The following is a 20,105-nucleotide window of genomic DNA, read 5'->3' on the forward strand; positions in this document are numbered from 1 at the left end:
AATTTGAAAATCTGTTTTTTATGATTCTCGTGTTAATATCCTTTTTCACATGAAGGTGGTCCCTAAAATGAGTTTGCATTTCTTTAAGATCATTTCAGCTACTCTCCTAGAGCACCTTTGATCCTTTACCTCCTTCCTCTGAAATGCAGTTTCTACTTGCGTGGACCACTCACACTAACCTCTCTGCACACTTACACAATAGCTAAATCAACTGGAAACAAATGAAAAGTACATAAAAGCAAAAAATGTTGCTAAAGATTTTTAGGAACAACCAGAGAGTAGCATTTTCAAAGCACTTGCAAATTCTTCTCTTTCGAAATTAACACTCTGTCAAAATAAAGGAGGCTACATTACCACAGGCTTTTGTGTCCATTAATATAAAGTACTTTTTTTTTGACCATTTAGGGAAAGCTAGTAGGTAGTCATTGCCTCATTTTTTGCATGAAATGGAGTTTTCTTGCTCTGAGCCATAATTCTGTCATCTTGGATAAATTAACATATATAGATGTATATAAATGTGTGTGTGTGTGTGTATAGTTTAATTTATGACTTGAGGTACATTCTGTGAGGTGCCTGGAGCATAAGTAATGGGCAATTGCATAATCCTGATAAAGTAAGATCTAGACCCGGAGGACATTTTCCTAAGTTAAAATAATCTATTACACAGGGGATAAGGAGTATGTATACTCTTTGACAAGAGTGGATGGAAGGCTAACTAACTTCTTTTAAGGAAGACCAAACTGAAGGTGTCACCTGGTATTTGTAATCATAAACTTCCATGTATGCCTTACGTACTGGATTAGATGCTACTTGAAGACAAACATTCTGAGTGGTTCTCTTGCTGTTTCAGCATCAGCATAGAAGTCATCTGATGAATTTTATGTGGTTGAAAGAGTTAATGCGTGGTGAGTACTATAGGCCCTGAAACTAGGGCAATATCCTTCCTTTCTAGATTAATCCTAGGATACATTCAAAATGAGGTCAAAGAAAATTCTGATTTCAGTCATTAGCTTTCCACTGAATATTTAGTTTGCTGTGTTTACATTTTCTCAAACAGCAGGGTATTACCTTTGTAAAATATCCTACAAAGTTCTTGGGACAGATATGGTAAGTATGTTACCAGATTTTAAAAAGTGTATTAGATATTCTGGAAGTCAACAAGCCACAAAGGAAATAATTTATGAAATATTTAATTTCCGAATTGTACTCTACAAATAAACTTTTTAAAAAATTGATTGATAAATATTTATTAGCAGTCTTTGTGGCTCATCTCCATTGAGCAAAGCATGATGCTGACATAGTTTTCAAGAGGTGTGGACCTCAATTGATAAAGTAATAAACCTGAAGCTGTTGCTCTCAAAAAGCTTGTAGAAGAGTGTTTCCTGGATATCCCATCACCCAGGATAGCATAATAGGTGGGACCTGCTTTCAGTTAGAACCAAATGTGAAAATTCTTTTCAAACAGCGAGCATGTTAAGCCCCTCCCTCTGCTCCAGCGGTGGGCAGTTGTAACCAAGAAGACCAATGATCAAAGAAGAAAGAGGAATCATAAAGCACAGGAATGCAAAGGGTGTGAAGGAGGAGAAACAACACTGACGAATAACTAAAACTAGGAGCCTCTTTGGGTGACAAATACCTGGGCACAGGCTTTTTTTTACACAGCATATTACATGAAGGAGTGCAATTATTAAAGCAGAGTCTTGATATGTACTTCAATTATTATAGATGGAGAATACAAATTCTGTTGTTTTTGCTCTCAAATTATATTAAAAAAATGCTGATTGTAAAAAAAAAAATACAATATATCCCTATGTTCATTCATTATCACCCCTACATGGAACTATTAGGAACAATTTTATAAATTTAATTTCAGGTCATTTAAAAATACATTTTTTATTTTATTTTATTTATTTATTTGACAGAGACAGATACAGCAAGAGAGGGAACACAAGCAGGGGGAGTGGGAGAGGGAGAAGCAGGCTTCCCACCGAGCAGGTAGCCCGATGTGGGGCTCGAACCCAGGACCCTAGGATTATGACCTGAGCTGAAGGCAGACACTTAACCCACTGAGCCACCCAGGCACCCCATTTAAAAATACATTTAATAAGCTTAAAAACACATGAATAATATTATTATTACACAATAATTATATACAGAAACTTTATTTGCAGCAAGAGACCACAGGGCATAACCTCCAAAGCCATGAGTCCCCAAGCAAGGGTGAATGGATTCCTTTTATTTAGGGTTAGGATGAATATTCAGAAAGGGAGTTTCATCATCATCTGTAGAGGTGGGCATAAGGTCACACATGCATCTTAAGGAAACATGCCAATACACACACTGTATGCTAAAAAACTCACAAAACTTCCCATGTAAAATGATACTTTATTTCTCTCTTCCTCTGTGTGTGTGTGTTTAGACATTTGGTTTTAAAAACATAAATGAGATTTTATAACATTGATATTAATATCCTGATGGAATTAAGTAACCATTCCTAGAGACTGATAAAATGCTAACTATGGGGGACACAAAGAAGAATTAGTAGACCCTATATGTATAGAGAAAATAAGACAGAGGGAGCATCTAGACAAAAAAGGAAATAATTTATTTTCAGTGTACCTGATTAGGTGTTATACAAACTCCTCAGTAAATAAGAATTTTAAATGTATCATATCTATTGGGTTTATATATATTTTGTCTGTTTTATTTTAAGACTATTTACTATACACTACACACACACACACATATTTGCTACTGGAAATTTAGTTATTCTCAATTTTTTACAAGTTAAATAATTCTTTAACATATTATTAGATTCACAGAACCACACCCAATAATTACTGCCAACATTCTGAATCCTAGTGTGATACAATCTAGGAAAATCTTACCTGTCACAGAATGTTGCCCTAGCAGAGTTTATTCTTGTCTGAATGTGCTCACATCATAATTATGTCAACATTCTCCACTGATGTTCCATGGGATAGCCTTCCTCAGGATATTAATAGAGAAGCCAGGGTGAAAAAAGTTTCATTTAAAATTAGTTTGGGAAAGATGGGTGAAACAAAGTTCAACAGTAGTTCAGGAATTCTGAGCCTCGATAAGATACCAGTGTTCACGATGCATGCCAAAGAGAGATAAGATGCCTGGTTTCCCAAGAGCCTAATTCTGAGCAGTGGACCTATTTAGGTCTTCTAGACCTAGAATTCAGCGGCATCCAGTTTGGGAAATGTTTTAATCCTAACAGTGTGCAGTACATGAAGTTCTTAAGATTGGGGTGATCAATTGCAGCGTCTTCTGGGAAAACTCAAGCTGAGGCATATTTTTAAAAGAGGCAAGGAAAGCCCAGTAACTTCTGTATTTGGACAATAAGTCCATTTTTTAACTTATTTTTTGATATTAGTATATTTGAGCACCAATAATTTTCTCCTTAAGATCTATCTAGAGACAAACAGTTAGAAGTGTTAAGACCCCAAAGTTATCTTGGAAGGAATGCTAATCATCTCTGTTGTACAAAATTTGCATCTATCTTTGTGAACAAAATTATCCTTTTATAATTGTCTTATTTCAAAATGACTGATACTTTTTACTTCGTTTAAATAGAGCTTTTTCTTCTCTTTCAAGTTCATATTAGCTTCAAGAAAAAACTCACAGCTGAGCCTGAGTTTAGTTATTTAAATCCATTCTATTCATCAGCATTAGAAAATATTCATATTTTCACAAAATATATACAGCATCAGATACTCCTTCAAATCCTTTACACCATTTCTATTTGGTAATTATCCTTCTAGCAGTGTTTATTAAATAGAGATGGTTTTACCCCTTTGCCAATGATAACCGAGGAGAGAGAGTCAATTGGCAGCAAATCTACTTAAAATATAAGCACATTGCCATTAGAACCAAATACATATATTTGAATGGACAGTATTTATTTTTACGTCATGAATTTCTTTGGAATTGAACTATTTGTCAAGTATAAAATGGTAAGGAGCATGGACTCGTTTGCTACAATATAAAAGTTGTATATAACCCTTTCTCAGGTGAAGCTCACCATTTTGCTTGGTTAAATTCTAGACTAATAAAAATGGTCTCTGAAAGGGAAAAAAAAATGGATTCCATTCACTTTTTTTTTTTTTAGAGATTTTATTTATTTGACAGAGAGAGACACAGCGAGAGAGGGAACACAAGCAGGGAGAGTGGGAGAGGGAGAAGCAGGCTTCCCGTGAAGCAGGAACTGGATATGGGGCTCGATCCCAGAACCCTGGGATCATGACCTGAGCCGAAGGCAGATGCTTAAGACTGAGCCACCCAGGTGCCCCAAGGAGTCCATTCATTTTGATAGTAAATAAATGAATGCGTGTAAGAAAAACAGAATCGGTTTTATCATGTTATCCTAATTTTATTTATCATGTAAAGCTAATCAAGACACACTTCTCTACTAAATGATTTAACATTTATAAAGCATTTCACAAAATTTCATCTTGATAAACAAAAGCAAACTTTCAAAACTTCAATTCACTAAACTAAAAAAAATGTAAATTATGTCACTAAATCATTATTTGAATGAATAGAAAAAAAATGTTACTGGTAATAAAACATCAACTTCCATCTATTGAACACCTACTATGTATTAAGGATTGTAACACTCTATTTTTCCAGTTGTTCTAAGATAAATTGCAGGATTCACATCTGTTGTTCAGGGATGTGTTTTTACCTCCAGCCAATGTGTGGGGTCAGCTGAACCTGAGCTGCAAGGCTTAAAGAGAGGTTGTGTGGTTTCCTCAAAAGTAATATTGGGAGTCTATTACCAAAATAAGGAACATTGATACTTAGCAGGAAAATCAAGGTTTTACAACTTCCAGCCTTTTGAAAGAATCACCAGACTTACATATTTAACAGAATTTTAATCCTCAGTCATCTTCTGCTGGTAACAGTATGGGGTTTTGTTTCACTTAATATCACTTGAATTCTCGGCTGCTCTCTGGATCCTTCACCTCAACCCTTTGATTCCTATCTTATGCCTACCATTATATGTAAATATTTTTTTAAAGATTTTATTTATTCGTTTGAGAGAGAGACAAAGAGTGAGAGAGAGAGAGAGAAAGCACAAGCAGGGTGAGGGGCAGAGAAGCAGACTCTGCTGAACAGGGAGACCGATGCGGGACTCGATACTGGGACTCCAGAATCATGACCTGGGACAAAGGCAGACACTTAACCGACTGAGTCACCCATGTGCCCCCATTATATGTAAATATTTGCCAGCATTCTACTCTCTGTCCATTGTACATTGTCTTTTCCCCTTAAACAACCATTTTGGAGCAGTTAAATTGTTGTTGAATACAGAAAGGAGAGTGGACTCAGTTCTGCAACAACTTTCAAAATAAGAGCAGTAAGTGTGCCGTTCTAACCTTTGAAGGACAGCTCTGGCCATTGTCCTGGCAGAATGCCCAGGATTGAATCTGCCCCAGTGTTTTATGAAAATGGGCAAATAATATCATCTATTGGAGCTGAAATGTTTAAGGAAAAATTAGACCATCGGGAAAAGTTTGTTTATTATTTAAATTTATAGATCTATCAGTTAATTTCTCACCTAAGAGGTTTTTTGATCACCAGCCCAGAATATAGATTAACGATAGTCATTTACAAATAGATGTTTTCTCTTACAAAAACAAAGTGGGAAAACCAAGTATTAAATAGTTCCCACCTAGAGATTTTAAGAGTCCTATTCATACTAAATGAGATTAAGTTGCCTTTCAGTTATTTTCTCTTGACACACTAACAACTTCTCAAACAACATGCTTATTATTAAACTCAATGAAAATAAATTACAAATAAGAAAGAAAAGATGGAGATTTATTTTGGAAATCTATTTCCACTTAATACTTTCACGATACTTTGACATTAGGAAGTTTTGTTTTACTAAACAACAGAAAATTGAGATGTTCTGAGAAAAGTATGTGTTCAGATAAGTTGTACTATGTATTAAAGTTTTTTAAGCAGCAAATCAAATTTTAATATATTGTGCACTTTTCACATCCATAGCAATACAATTTTAATTGCATATTAAAGTTTGAAATCCATAAGTACCCGGAAATACTTTTTAAGATTTCTAGCATTTTAATAGAATAGTTTATGGAAGAAGAGAGAAAAAAAGTACCAAGTCAACATTCTTTGAATAAAAAAAGACTAAAAATGAGCATTTTTAATGTGTGTCTAATATAACCAGTCATCATTAGAAAACATAATAGCTATTTATCTTTGCAGTCACTTTGTTAAATGGAGGCAATGGAATTTTGATCTCTTAGAATTTATAATCAAAGATAACTAGCAATGAAGAGGAATATGAGTTAATTGTTTAGCATTTAGAGTGACATTTTATATCTCAATGTGCATTCTAAGAAAGTTACAATAAGTGTATTTTTTATAAAAGTGACAGTTTCTTAGTTCAGTAATTTGCTGCTCCTCATTGTTTCTATTTTATGCAGGTGCTTGCAATTATTTCTGATATCCTAGGTATAAAAATTACGAAATATTTCCAGTAAATACATTACTGATGACAAAAGTGTCATAACAGAGTTGAGGCTGCAAACAGACATTCAGCCTATAATTTCTTCACTAGATCTTGGAGCTAGAGTTCACTTGGCTTTCATTTCCTTCTTTTAAGATTTGGCATTCTGGACTCCCATCCCTAAAGATGTTACAGAATGTGCTCCATATCACAAAGCTGGTAAGGTGATAAAGACTTCATTTTAGTTCTAACCAGCACTGCACTACATCATGCTTAAAACAAAACCAAGGAACAACAACAACAAAAAGCAGTATGCTTTATTTAATTGTTTTCTTCTAATAGCAGAGCTAACAAATTAAATTCCACCTTTACCAAGAGCCTTTAAACATTAACAGGAAGCGTGTAAGAAATTTAATGGCTGACTGAGCCATAATATATTATTCATATAATGTTGGAACTGTTCATGGTACATCATTCACCATGTAAGAGAAAAACCACATTATCTCTGTGTATAATTTGAGACAGCACTATGTTCAATGAACTATTATGTAATATAATAGTTTCATATAATCTATATAATGTTCCTTATCTCATTTTCATTGAATGACAAGTTTTAAGTAAAATTTAAGTAGCTTTCATAGCTGTTATTTATAAAAATTCACAAAGAAATGAGAAGGGGAAAAAAAATACCCAAATTATAATGAATTAAGATAAGCTGCTCAGAGATTGTTGTGGATGGGAAAAAATACACCATCAGAAAAACAAGTAGTGGTGTTATAATTTATATTTATTTATTCATTTATTCATTTATTATTTTATTTATTATTTGACACAGAGAGACACAGCGAGAGAGGGAACACAAGCAGAGGGAGTGGGAGAGGGAGAAGCAGGCTTCCCATTGAGCAGGGAGCCCGATGTGGGGCTTGATCCCAGGACCCTGGGATCATGACCGGAGCCAAAGGTAGATGCTTAAAGACTGAGCCACCCAGGTACCCCATAATTTTTAAGAAACCTATATTTCTTTCCTAATTTTATTTCTAAATACTGCTCTGACTTTTGAAAGGTTTCTTGGCTGATTTCTGACTATTCTCCTAGTATTGGTAAAGAATAGTTGCCATCTTTTGAATACCTACTAAGTGCTGGATGGTGTTAGCACTAAGACTGCCCTGAGCCATGATAAATATCTTCCGTTTTTCATCATTACCTTTAGGTTATCGTTAGAACACCTTATATGTATAAGATTAATCAAACAAAATAGAAATACCCTTGTAGGTAAATGTAGATTATGGAAAAAAGTCCTTCTTATAAGATATAGGAACATAACTGGTTATATCCCTGCTGCTTATTTGAACACAATATTTCAATATGAGAAAGCAACCTGGATATATGGCCAACAATTCTCTTTTGTGATGGATAATGTTTATGCTTTTTACTACTGTAAGTTTTAACTGTTATTTCTTATATTACTGTTATTACTGCTATATAAATATCAACTGTCATTTCTTATATTTATCCCTGATATATCTTTGTGAAGCTATAATGGCATTATTACAAATATTCATTATTATGGCTTCAAAATAAATTACTCTGAAAAATTGTTCTAAGAACTAGAACCACTTTCTCTTTCATTTATTTTGTTTTATTTTATATTTTTTATTTAATTTATTTATTTATTTTTAAAGATTTTATTTATTTATTTGAGAGAGAGAATGAGAGAGAGCACACGAGAGGGGGGAGGGTCAGAGGGAGAAGCAGACTCCCTGCCGAGCAGGGAGCCCGATGCGGGACTCGATCCAGGGACTCCAGGATCATGACCTGAGCTGAAGGCAGTCGCCTAACCAACTGAGCCACCCAGGCGCCCTTATTTTATATTTTTTAGAGATTTTGTTTATTTATTTGAGAGAGAGAGAGTGAGTGAGAGCACGAGCCAGAGGAGAGGAGAGGAGAGCTCCCCCGCTGAGCAGGGAGCCAGACACGGGGCTTGATCCCAGGATACCGGGATCATGACCTGAGCTGAAGGCAGATGCTCAACCGACTGAGCCATGCAGGTTCCCCTAGACCACTTCCTCTTTTAAACCTAACCCAGTTGTGATTACCTTCCCATGAGGAGCCTCCTTTCTCACCTTCATTAAAAGCAGGTCTCGAAAACAACCAGACCAGATTCAGTTCTGCAATGCATTAAAAAGAAATAAACATTTTACTGAAATATCAGAGTGAGATGTAACCATGGGGTAAACTTCATAAAATCCTCTTTGAACCTCTGTACTCTCTGCTCACCACCCAGAGTTTTTTTTGCCTCCCAAACCATTTCATCTACCACCTCCCATCACCCTGCTTGGTGTAGAGTGTGGGTGCAGGGACAGGGGATAGCTGGTAGAAGAACTCTCCACTTCATGTACCCAATGAATTTACTCCACAGAGGGAGAGAGTTGGAAATTCCTATAAATTGAGCCTTACGTTTATGTGAATATTAGCTCAAAGACCCGTCTTGGAACTTACCAGCAGTAGTACATCCGAAAACTTTTTAGTAGATGTGAGTCTCATTTTTTTTAAGTTGTAGAAGTGGAACTTAATCTCTTCCTCATAAGATTGCGTTGAGGGTTAAATGAGATGAGGTAGGTACAATATTGAGAATATAGTAGGCCTCCAATAAAAGTTAGTTTCTTTCCCTGCTTAAACTGTAGTATGTGGACTTCTTTGTCTGTATCCTGAGGATACTGGTTTCTTGATCCTTCTTGAGAAGTTTGCTATGCTTCTTTCTCTCTCTGTCTCTGGTCTCAGTGAGTAAACTGCATATTCTGCACGCAGACTCCATGAAGTTTCACCCAGTGCTGACTGCATACAGCACTCCAACACAAATGTGAAAAGCTTATTTCATACCCTGTGGAGCCAGGCAAGTGTTTAAGAGCCATAGCACAATGAAGTTGACATTTGTTAAAAATATATGACATTCCTAATCCATTGAGTTAAGTGACTATAATTCACTAATAATTCAGCAGAGGATGTTGGACATGTGGCAATAACAAAATTAGTAGTTTTGGTATGTTATAATTTTATTCCATTAGTTATAAAATACAAGATAAAGCTTAATGCAAAGGGCCCATCCTACCTTGTCCTTTCTTTCACTCTTATACTTGTTATACTGGACATTCATTCTTTTTTTTTTTTTTTTAAGATTTTATTTATTTATTTGAGAGAGAGAGAATGAGAGAGAGCACATGAGAGAGGGAAGGGTCAGAAGGAGAAGCAGACTCCCCGCTGAGCAGGGAGTCCGATGCGGGACTCGATCCCGGGACTCCAGGATCATGACCTGAGCCGAAGGCAGTCGCTTAACCAACTGAGCCACCCAGGCGCCCTGGACATTCATTCTTTTTGTTAGTTTGGGTTTTTGTTGTTGTTGCCGTTGTTACTCTTTATTCTTACTTATTTTCACCAAAGCTCCCCTACACTTGGTCCGTATGATTTGGGTGATAAATCCCACCTGTGTCTCCAAGACTCGTATTCTCTTTAGATCTGATGACTCCGACAGTTACATTACAGGAGCCATACTACTTGATTCAGGGATAGCATCTGATCCAAGAAGAGCAAATATACCTGCTGTACTGTTGAGCGAAGAGAAGGCAGCCCGTTGAGTCTGGGGTCTTTTCCTTAGCGTAATGATTTATTCACGTTGTCCAACTTGAGGTGATGGGAGGTGGGAGTCGTGCTGGCAACTTTGCTCGTATGGAATGAAGACAGAGGACACAAAATTAAAGAATGAAAGGGAGGAAAATTCAACCCCCGTGACATTGCTTAAAGTTCTGAATCAATGTTTCATATGAAAACTACAAACTACCTTAATTTTTACATGTGTTTCCTCATTGTAGATAAGCCTATCTTGCTATCTGGATTTTTTTGTGTATATGTGTTCTACCAATTAACTACTTTTGCAGTTTTAATCTTGTATTATTTCTTCTATTTTGTTTTGTGTGAAAGGGGGGAAATAAAAAAAGCTGGAATCCCTCAAAAAAAAAAAAAAGTGTACATGAGGCTGCCATTTGACGTATTTTTGTAAGCCCATAAATTTCTATTTTTCTTTAAGCCAATTTTATTCGGATTTCTATAACTCATGATATAAACACTCTTCTTTTTTACTTCCTTATCTCTATTTTTCTTTTGTGAATAGTGATTTCCAACTCATTCTTTTCTATTCACTCTGGTTTTTTTCTCTTTCCCTTCATGTACCATTTCCCTCCCTCTTTGTTATTCTACAGTTTAAGTAAAATTATGAAAATCGCCCCACATGAACAAAAATTCTTAAAATCATTTATTTATGATGTCTTTCCTTCCTTGAAGTGTTACTTGCCCTTTATATCTGATGTCCTTTTAAGACCTTTAATTAATTTCTATAACGCTTCTGAAGAGACCCGGCATGGCACCATGCACCCTGTATGCATTCAAAGTATTAATTAGAAATAATGATAATGATCAACCTCATGAAACATTTTTAACTCTGTCCTTATTCACCTGGCAAGCTGTGAACATGAAAGATGGACAGAGTACTGGCCACCAGGAAGCAGAATTAATGAGCAGGGATAATGTCTAATTCTATATATTTTTAATCATGTTTATTACAGTTAGCACTCAATTTAAATTAATAACATTAAGAACAGAATTAGCAGTTCCCTTGTCAGATAAGTCAGTGGGTTCCATCCTAATAGGCAATGAACCAATACGTTGTGATAGCCATATTTTTATTTGTTCTTTCTTCCTCCTTTGGCTTTTCCATGGAAATGCTGAAGAATTCATTCAAAATACCTTAAAATAATCAGCATTTCTTCATTTCCTCATGTCTTCCAAAAGCAGATCACATACTGGATTCTCTTCCAGGGCATTTCATGTGGATTTACAAAGCCATTTTCGTATAACCTGGACCAACCATCTTTAATTGTATTCTGAGACAATTCTCGCTTCTCTGAGATACTGCTTCACCTGCAGAAATGTGAGCTGGGAAGAAGCCAACAGAGTGAAAGCAAATGTGTGTGGTCTGGACACGGCATACAGACGCTTCCAGGATCAGGCTGAGGGCTCAGAGTGGGGATCAGCTAAATCCCTTGTTTTTCCCCTTTCTCGTTCAGTCTTGGACAATGTGTATAAATGCACATCAGGGATAAAAGTAGTTACAGAGCTTGCCTTCTCCCTAAGTGCATTGTCACAAGGAACTCAGGGACATGACATATATTCTTTGGATATTCTTAAATTATACTTGGGATCTTAATTTTCCACGCTCCTTTTCCTTAGGCCAGTTCCACTGATATAAACTACTTAGTAAAATCAATAATTCTTCTCCATTGTAGTCTATACAACCAAAATTTTGCTTGTTTAAAAAAAATGACATAGGTATATTGGTAGAAAAAAGACTGGAATAATATATACCAAATGACATATTTGGTTTCTCAAGGTGCTAAGCTAACATGGTAGTTATTTTTTTAAATTAACTTTTTTAAGTGTCTAGTTTTAGTAAGTGTGAGTTAATTTTTCATAGTAATCAAATTTTAAGTAAAAAAAAAAGTACATTTTTACTCTAGTTCCCTGATATTTTTCCTTATGTATCCAAAGATTTCTAAACGAATGTGTTCATCCGGTTATACACAGAATGTTTCCCTGAATTAACTATAAGAGTAGTATAAGGAAAGAGTATTCGGTTTAAAATCACAATAGCCATTGCTGCCTGCTCAGGCTGTAACATAATTTCTCTTTAGTTTGAGTAAATAGTATATTTTTTTCTGATGAAAAGAAGGTGATGGGCTACTTGTTTTTGTAAAAGAAGATTTGAGTATGGCAGAGAAAGAGTGAGGTACAGAAATATAGTAAGAATTTTGAATTGTCTAGGAACTTCCTAAAAGTGAAGAGATGTGACCTCACTTCCCTAGGAGGCAGAGAAGGAGAAGATGGGCACTGAGAAAGTCCGAGGTTTCCTAAGAAAATGTGGAATAAGGACTCTACCCACTTCTTAAAAAATTGAATTAAACATGGGAGAAAATAACATAGGATCCGTGGCTATTAAGAAGAGGGGGAAAAGGGGCTCCTGGGTGGCTCAGTCAGTTAAGCGTCTGCCTTCAGCTCAGATCATGATCCCAGGATCCTGGGATGGAGGCCCGCATCGGGCTCTCTGCTCTGTGGGGAGTCTGCTTCTCCCTCTGCCCCTCTCCCTCACTCATGCTCTCTCTCACTCCATCTCTCTCAAATAAATAAATAAAATCTTAAAAAAAAAAAGAGGGAGAAAAGGAAAAGTAGAATTCAAGTGAACTGATTTTCTTGCTCAAGTAAAAATAAGCAGGTAGGTTACTTCTCTGCAGTGATTTTTAAAATGTAGTCATTCAATACCATCTGATTAACATACAAAGACATGATATAAAATTGATTTATACATAAATATGTCATGTCTTTAAACTGCTTTGCTAAGGTGAGTCTTCTAGTGCCCTTGCTTTCTTCTCGTTGCCCTTGCTAAAGAACACAATCGAAATCTCGGCTGGTTGAAGCTATGCTGGGATAACACGGCTCGTTTGGCTTCGCCAATGTGATACGATAGAATATTTTATTATTTTTTTTTGAACAATTTTTCTTGGTTTACCCCACAGAAATAAATTTCACATCATGATAAATCATTGAAAACTTTGTATTCTCAAAAAAGAAAAAGCAAACAAATGAATCTTGTTTGAAGGTTTTTTAACCTTTGCCTATATAAAGGCTTTGATAATTTTTTATTTCTTTAAGCCCTAAGGAAAAAATGACTTCCAGTTTCATGGTTCCAGAAAATGGAATCTAAGCCAATGAAAGTAAGAAAGATCTATTAATGATAGTAATATATAATGGTGAGGCCACCTTACTGAAAGATCCTTTTCATTTACTGTAAGATATATTGACACTCTACTTTAATCCTTGGGATACACATACAAAGTCACGGTAAGACACTTTAGACATATGTAAGCCTAACTCTCATGTTTTTAAGTTCTTGTTACTACAGTAATGAACTTCAAATACATCAAATAGAAAAGATCAGTCACAAGCTTATACACTTAGAAGTTTCTCTGCTAGGAGCACAGACTGGACTTGTAGGGATACTTTATTACTGGTCTGTAGGGGGAATCTCCTCTGAAATAGGATGAAATGTTAGACTCTTCTTTCTTTCATGTATTAAGGTAAAGGAACAATTTTAGTGAACTATGTAGTAAGTGACTATTCCCCACCGGTCCCTGAAATTTAAACATTCCTATACCAGTGGTCCTGGCCACTTTGAACTTTTAGTTTCTTAAAAATTGAATGAATTCACACATTATGCCATAAAAAATTATTTGTATTACCCCTAAGATAAAAAGGACAGACCATACTAAAGAACGTGCCCTTAAATTAAGTAGTAGTGGCAAGAAGAGCAAGAAGAGTTATTATTTGTAATAACTAATCAGGAATGTTCTGTTTTGTATGTTTTTTTCTGAAAACCACATTAAATATCAATTATGCTCTTAATGTTCATGATATTAAAGAAACAATCAGAATACTCAAAGTATCCATTATACGCAGCTCTGATCCTGTTACTGGAGAAGGTAAAAACCTTCTTTTGTGATAGAGCACATTGTTACCTTATATATATTAATTGTTAGCAAAGAATGAGAAACGTAGGAAAAAGAATGAAACTTTTCCATTTGAGCTTTTAAAGGATTTCTGAGTCCCCTTCCCTTTTTTCTGACATATCAATCAGGAAATGTGATTATAATTCAGAAAGAATTATACACTTAACTATATACTTAAGTAAGAGGTTTGACTGGGCTGTTGGCTCTGAGGTTCAAGTAGCATTTACAAAATCAAAATCAAGAGACACAGAGAACAAGATTACCATTACCATAGCACTGAGAGACTCAGACGAGTGCCCAAGGGGAGTTAATATGGTTAACGTTACCCATGTTAAGCGGCATCTTATAGAACATTCTGTCTTGAGTATTACTTCTATTTAAAAGAATAGCCTAATTCATTTATGTCAAATGTGGCTTTTGGATATTCAATTTTTTTAATGTCACCAAAATTATCTCAGAGGAGTAGCTCTGACAGGTCAATCATTGCAGATGGTAAGTGCTTTGTTAATTATACAGAAATTTAGAAACAACTGTAGAATGTCTTGCCTCAGGAGAAATTTCTCTCTTCCTGTTTGAGAACTGCTCCTCTCTACCGAATTAATTTTATGTTTGTGAACAGATAACAATCTCTGCCACGTGGTAGAAATAACTCCTTGCTCCTTGCTCAAATATGCAAGTGTAAATAAGCAGAGAATATCACAAATAAACAATGCCATTCTTTTTTAAATAATGCAGTGTGTGTAATTAGGAGTATGCAATTACCACAGTGTACAGCTCTCAGTGTAACAATTAGGTTTTCAGTAAAATGTAATTTGTTCCAATGTAAATGTTTTACCTCAATTCAGAAGATTCCCTTGAGTTGTTTCAATAAGCATATTTCTTCAAATATGTGCAGTTGTATACTGTGTTCCAATATACAAATCAGAGAGGACAGCTCTATTATAATGGGCTAGTGAAATTTTCAAAATACGAGGGTTCCAATGTTATCTTGAGATCAGAAAGTAGGGTGATCACTTTCTGAGAACTGTTGACATATTGCCTATGTGGTAGATTGTATATATGTGTGTGTGTGTGTGTGTGTGTGTATACACATACCCCTTTTTGATGTAACTTTGCTGCTCCTTCCATAAAGAAGTGGAGTCTTGATCCCCACTTCTTGAATCTAGGCTGGCCTTGTGACTTGCTTTGACTACTATAGTGTAAGTGATTTTATTTGACTATCAAGGCTTTGTTTTAAGAGACTTTGGAATGTGGTCCTGACACTCCCATGTAAGGGAGCTAACTAGCCTATGGAGGAGGAGAGGCAGGTATAGAACTGAGGCTTCCAGTGATAGTTGACATCAACTGTCAGACATGTGAGTAAGGCCTCTTGGGTCTTCTAGCCTTGCTGACCCCTAGCTGACTCCAGCCAACTGAGTAAGACCAGATGAAATGTGTAGATGAATTCTCCAGTCAACTGATAGAACTGAGAGAATAAACTAATTATTTTTGCTTCAACCTCTACATTTTAGAGTGGTTGCATGTAGCAAAGGGCAATTGAAATAGTCCTTCAAGTTTTCTTCTGTCACAGTGTTTGGTGCTACCCCGAATCAACTTTGTTTCCCCAGATACATTAAACATCATGACATGTTTAATGCTACTAGGATTTGAACTCAGGTCCCCTACTTCCTTAATGATTTAGCTCCTATCTACTTCCCTGGCCTTCTGTCTGTTGGTCTAATGGGTCATCAGATTCCTACCCTGAAGCTGTCTTTCCCCTAACTCAGTCATGGAGCTCACCATCATGCACAAGGTTCTTTCATCTCCCTGCCTTGGGACATGATGTATTGCTACAAACTGCCTACATCATCTCTATCAGGAAACCTTTTCAGGATTGCCCCCTCCCCCATCAACCCAGGCTATGTTGGGTGTCCTCGTCAATATTTCAGTCACATCTTCTTTTTGTATTACAAGAATGAAGACCTACAGGGTGTAGTAGTAACTTTGTGTTGGTTTTTCTAGTGTCAAAGACTGCCAGACTTTGAGGTCAGGAAACATGACAATTTTATCTTCATATCTCCAGGGCCTGGCATAAATAGAAGACATGCAACAAATACAGGAGGAATAAATGGACAGCTGAATGAAAAAAATGAAATTTCTAAATGAACAAAGGGGCTCTCTTTGAATTTATCAAATATAAGATTAGCTACAAATGAACAACGTTAATGTTGGGATTAGAAGGGAGGTGGGGGAGGGGCGCCTGGGTGGCTCAGTTGGTTAAGCAGCCAAATCTCGGTTTCAGCTCAGGCCAAGATCTCAGGGTCCTGGGATCAGTCCTGCGTTGGCCTCTGGCTCCCTGCTCAGCAGGGAGTCTGCTTCTCCCTCTGCCCATCCCTCTGCCCCTCCCCCTGCTTGTGCTCTCTCTTTCCCTCTCTCTCTCACACTTTCACTCTCACTCTCTAATAAATACATTTTAAAAATCTTTAAAAAAATTAAAAAAAAAAGGCAGGTGGGGGAAAGATTGTGTAGGGCCTTTTCTACCAAGTGTAACAGGAGGACGACAGAAAATTTTAAGCAGGGGCAGGATATGAAGAAGTAAACCTTTAGAAAGATCCCTCTAGCTATTTTGTGGAACCAGAAGATACAAAATTAAAAATAAAGAGATTACTTAGGAAGCTGGAAAATTTCAGTTATTTTTGATAATTTTACCAATTATAAAAGTCAGGATTGAAAGAAAAGTGAGATTTAGAAGCAGGAGTCCTGAGTTCAAATCCTATCAGTTGCTGTTACCATATACCCTGGGTCCATTATTTATTTGCTGAGATCCCCAGTGTCTTCATTGGTGAAATAAATATTATAATTCAAGGTAATAGGAATAAAAGGATTAAATGGGGGAAACATGGTAATGCATTGTAAACTATAATGCACTAATTAAAAGCTAGATGATTAGAACTGATATTTTATACTTTCATAAGACATTGGGATTTTTTTTAATGAAAAATATCACGAATTTAAGTTTTAGGTTTAGCAGTACAGACACTCTTACCAACATATAGCTGATTGGTTCTCACTATACTATAATGGTAAACTGGAAAGGTATTTCTGGTTTTGCTTTACTGGAAAAGCAGACAATAAATGGAAAATACCCTTGTAAGAGAAAAAATCCTGTTAAAGAATTGTTACAGGATAGAATTCAGTTATCAGGTTCATTTGAAGACAGTCCCAGTTGTCTGTTGACATGTGACAAACCACCCCAAAATTTAGTGTCCTAAAACAACAACCATTTAATTATGCTCATGGATTCTGTGGGTCAGGAGTTTGGGTAGTGACAATGCTTTCTTTTGTACCCTACAGTGACTTTAATTTTAAAGGGTATATACAGTGACTTTGTAGGGTACAAAAGAAAGCAGTGACAATGACTTATCTCTGTTCTATGATGTATGAGACCTAAGTCGGAAAGATTCAAATGGCCGGGAGACTGGAATTATGTGGAGGTTTTTAACTCACATGTCCGAGGCCTGGGCTAAAAAGATTGAAAAGCTGGGTACAGCTGGATCTACGGATATCCTTCACGTGGTCTCTACATATGGCTTAGTCTTCTCTCAGTATGGCTACCTTGAGGTAATTAAACTTATTACTTGCAACAAGAGTGAATGTTCTCACAAACAAAACAGAAGCTTCATGGACTTTGGTCACGGAGCCTTAGAAGTCATAAAGCATGACTGCCACTGTACCATCTTGACTGAAGTAGATCGAAACCAATCTAGATTTAAGGGGAGAAGATACAGACCTCACTCTTAATGGGAAGAATGTCAAGAAATTAATGGACATGTTTTAAAATGTCCACACAGTTTCACTGAGGGAACTTAATACATGTTTTCTTTTTGAAAATGTGTGCTAATCAAACCATATATTATCTATGTGAAAGTCATTGAAAAGAAGATAAGGATTTCTTTTGAACTTTAGTTTTTGTTATTCTCATGATTTTTTTCCAATGTCCCTCAATAAAATTGAGCAGCAGTGTAGAACATTCCAGTTTGAGACTATAATTTAATGAAGTAGTGAGAGACATAACAGAAGAGGTAGGCAAGAGTTAAAACAATGGAGGAATTTAGGGGCACCTGGGTGGCTCAGGCGGTTGGTTAAGCATCTGCCTTCGGTTCAGGTCATGATCCCAGGATTCTGGGTTTAGAACTCCCCCACCCCACCCACGTTGGGCTCCTGCTCAGCAGGGAGCCTACTTCTCCATCTCCCTCTGCCCTTCCTCCAACTGTGCTCTCTTGCACATGCCTTCTCTCTCAAATAAATAAATAAAATCTTAAAAAAAAACACGGGAGGAATTTATTTGTGACATGATGGGTGTTGATTGTTATCATCTAGTTAATGGGTATAGAAACCAAATATGGCAGTTTGTCTCAGATACCCTGCTTTATGCCTACTGTTCCAGAGTATTAATGTGCCTTTTTCACTCACAAAAAGTTCTGGTTTTGTGTGGAACCAGAAAAATGGTGCAATCCCTCTACTAATGGGTATCACCATAATGGGTTGTTTTTAAAAACAAGAAAGACATTTTTGATTTGTAATTTAGAGAGATGATTTGCATGACCCTGGAAAGAGCGAAATTGATTAAGATTTTTTTCTTTTTAAAGTTTTTATTCAAATTCCAGTTAGTTAACATAGAGTGTAATACTAGTTTCAGATGTACAGTATAGTGATCCAGTCGTTCCATACAACATCCGGTGCTGATTGAGAATTTTTTAGGGGTAATTGCAGAGATCCAAGGAAGAAATTTTGACAGTAAATTGTAATAGGAATGAGGGGAAGGGTACAGATTGCACAAATCTAGCCAGACACTTACTGATTGGCTCGATATAAAGAATGGAAAAGAGGAGAAAGACAGACCTGTCTCCTAGGTGATTAGCTAGTTGTTAGATCTGAAACAGGTAGAGAACATCCCTGCCATGTTTTGGGTTTATTATTGGGGATGAGGATGGAGTAAGTGATAAAAGTTAATTTTAAAGGGTATATGCATTTTATGAAGATAATGAGACTTTGTGTAAAAATGCTGACCCTAGACCAGTGTTCACCAAACACTGGATTTTAGATAAAAATTAATGCTAAAAATAAAATAGTGCAAACATAAGAATGAGCAGGACTTTGTAAGGTGCAAAAGGGAGTAGGAAAGAAGAAGCTGCTTTCTTTTGTACCCTACAAAGTCCTGTCATTCTTATGTTTGCACTATTTATATATTTATTAATATGTTAGTTATACAGACTATGGAACTAAAATAATAAACAAAAACTAAAGTATATTTAAGAATTAGAAAAAGATGAAAAAATACTTTTTTTGAAAAAACACTTTAAAATATATTTAAACATTTTCTTATTAATGGCAAAAACTATTTTATCTTGGTAAAAATACTAATACTTTCGGGCGCCTGGGTGGCTCAGTTGGTTAAGCGACTGCCTTCGGCTCAGGTCATGATCCTGGAGTCCCAGGATCGAGTCCCGCATCGGGCTCCCCGCTCAGTGGGGAGTCTGCTTCTCCCTCTGACCCTCCCCCCTCTCATGCTCTCTCTCTCTATCTCATTCTCTCTCAAATAAATAAATAAAATCTTTAAAAAAAATACTAATACTTTCATGCTGAATATAAGGTGATTGAATTTTTTTAATCTTTTCAATATCTTGGGTGTAGTCTCCATGATACAGTGATTAAATGTCTGGATTTTAATTCAATTTATTTATTTTTATTTTTATTTTTTATTAAAAAATTTATTAAAGTATAGTTGAAAATCAATGTTACATTAATTTCACTTGTACAACATAGTGATTCAACAACTCTATATGTTATACTATGCTCACCACAAGTGTAGCTACCATTTGTCACCATACAGTGCTATTAAAACACCATTGACTGTAGTCCCTACGCTATGCCTCTCATCCCTGTGACTTACTCATTTCATAACTGGAAGCCTGTACTTCACACTCACCTAAGTTCAATTTATTTTCATT

This window comes from Leptonychotes weddellii, chromosome 7 (genome assembly GCF_054177405.1).
Source record: "Leptonychotes weddellii isolate Sample4059 chromosome 7, ASM5417740v2, whole genome shotgun sequence".
NCBI classification, from domain to species: domain Eukaryota; kingdom Metazoa; phylum Chordata; class Mammalia; order Carnivora; family Phocidae; genus Leptonychotes; species Leptonychotes weddellii.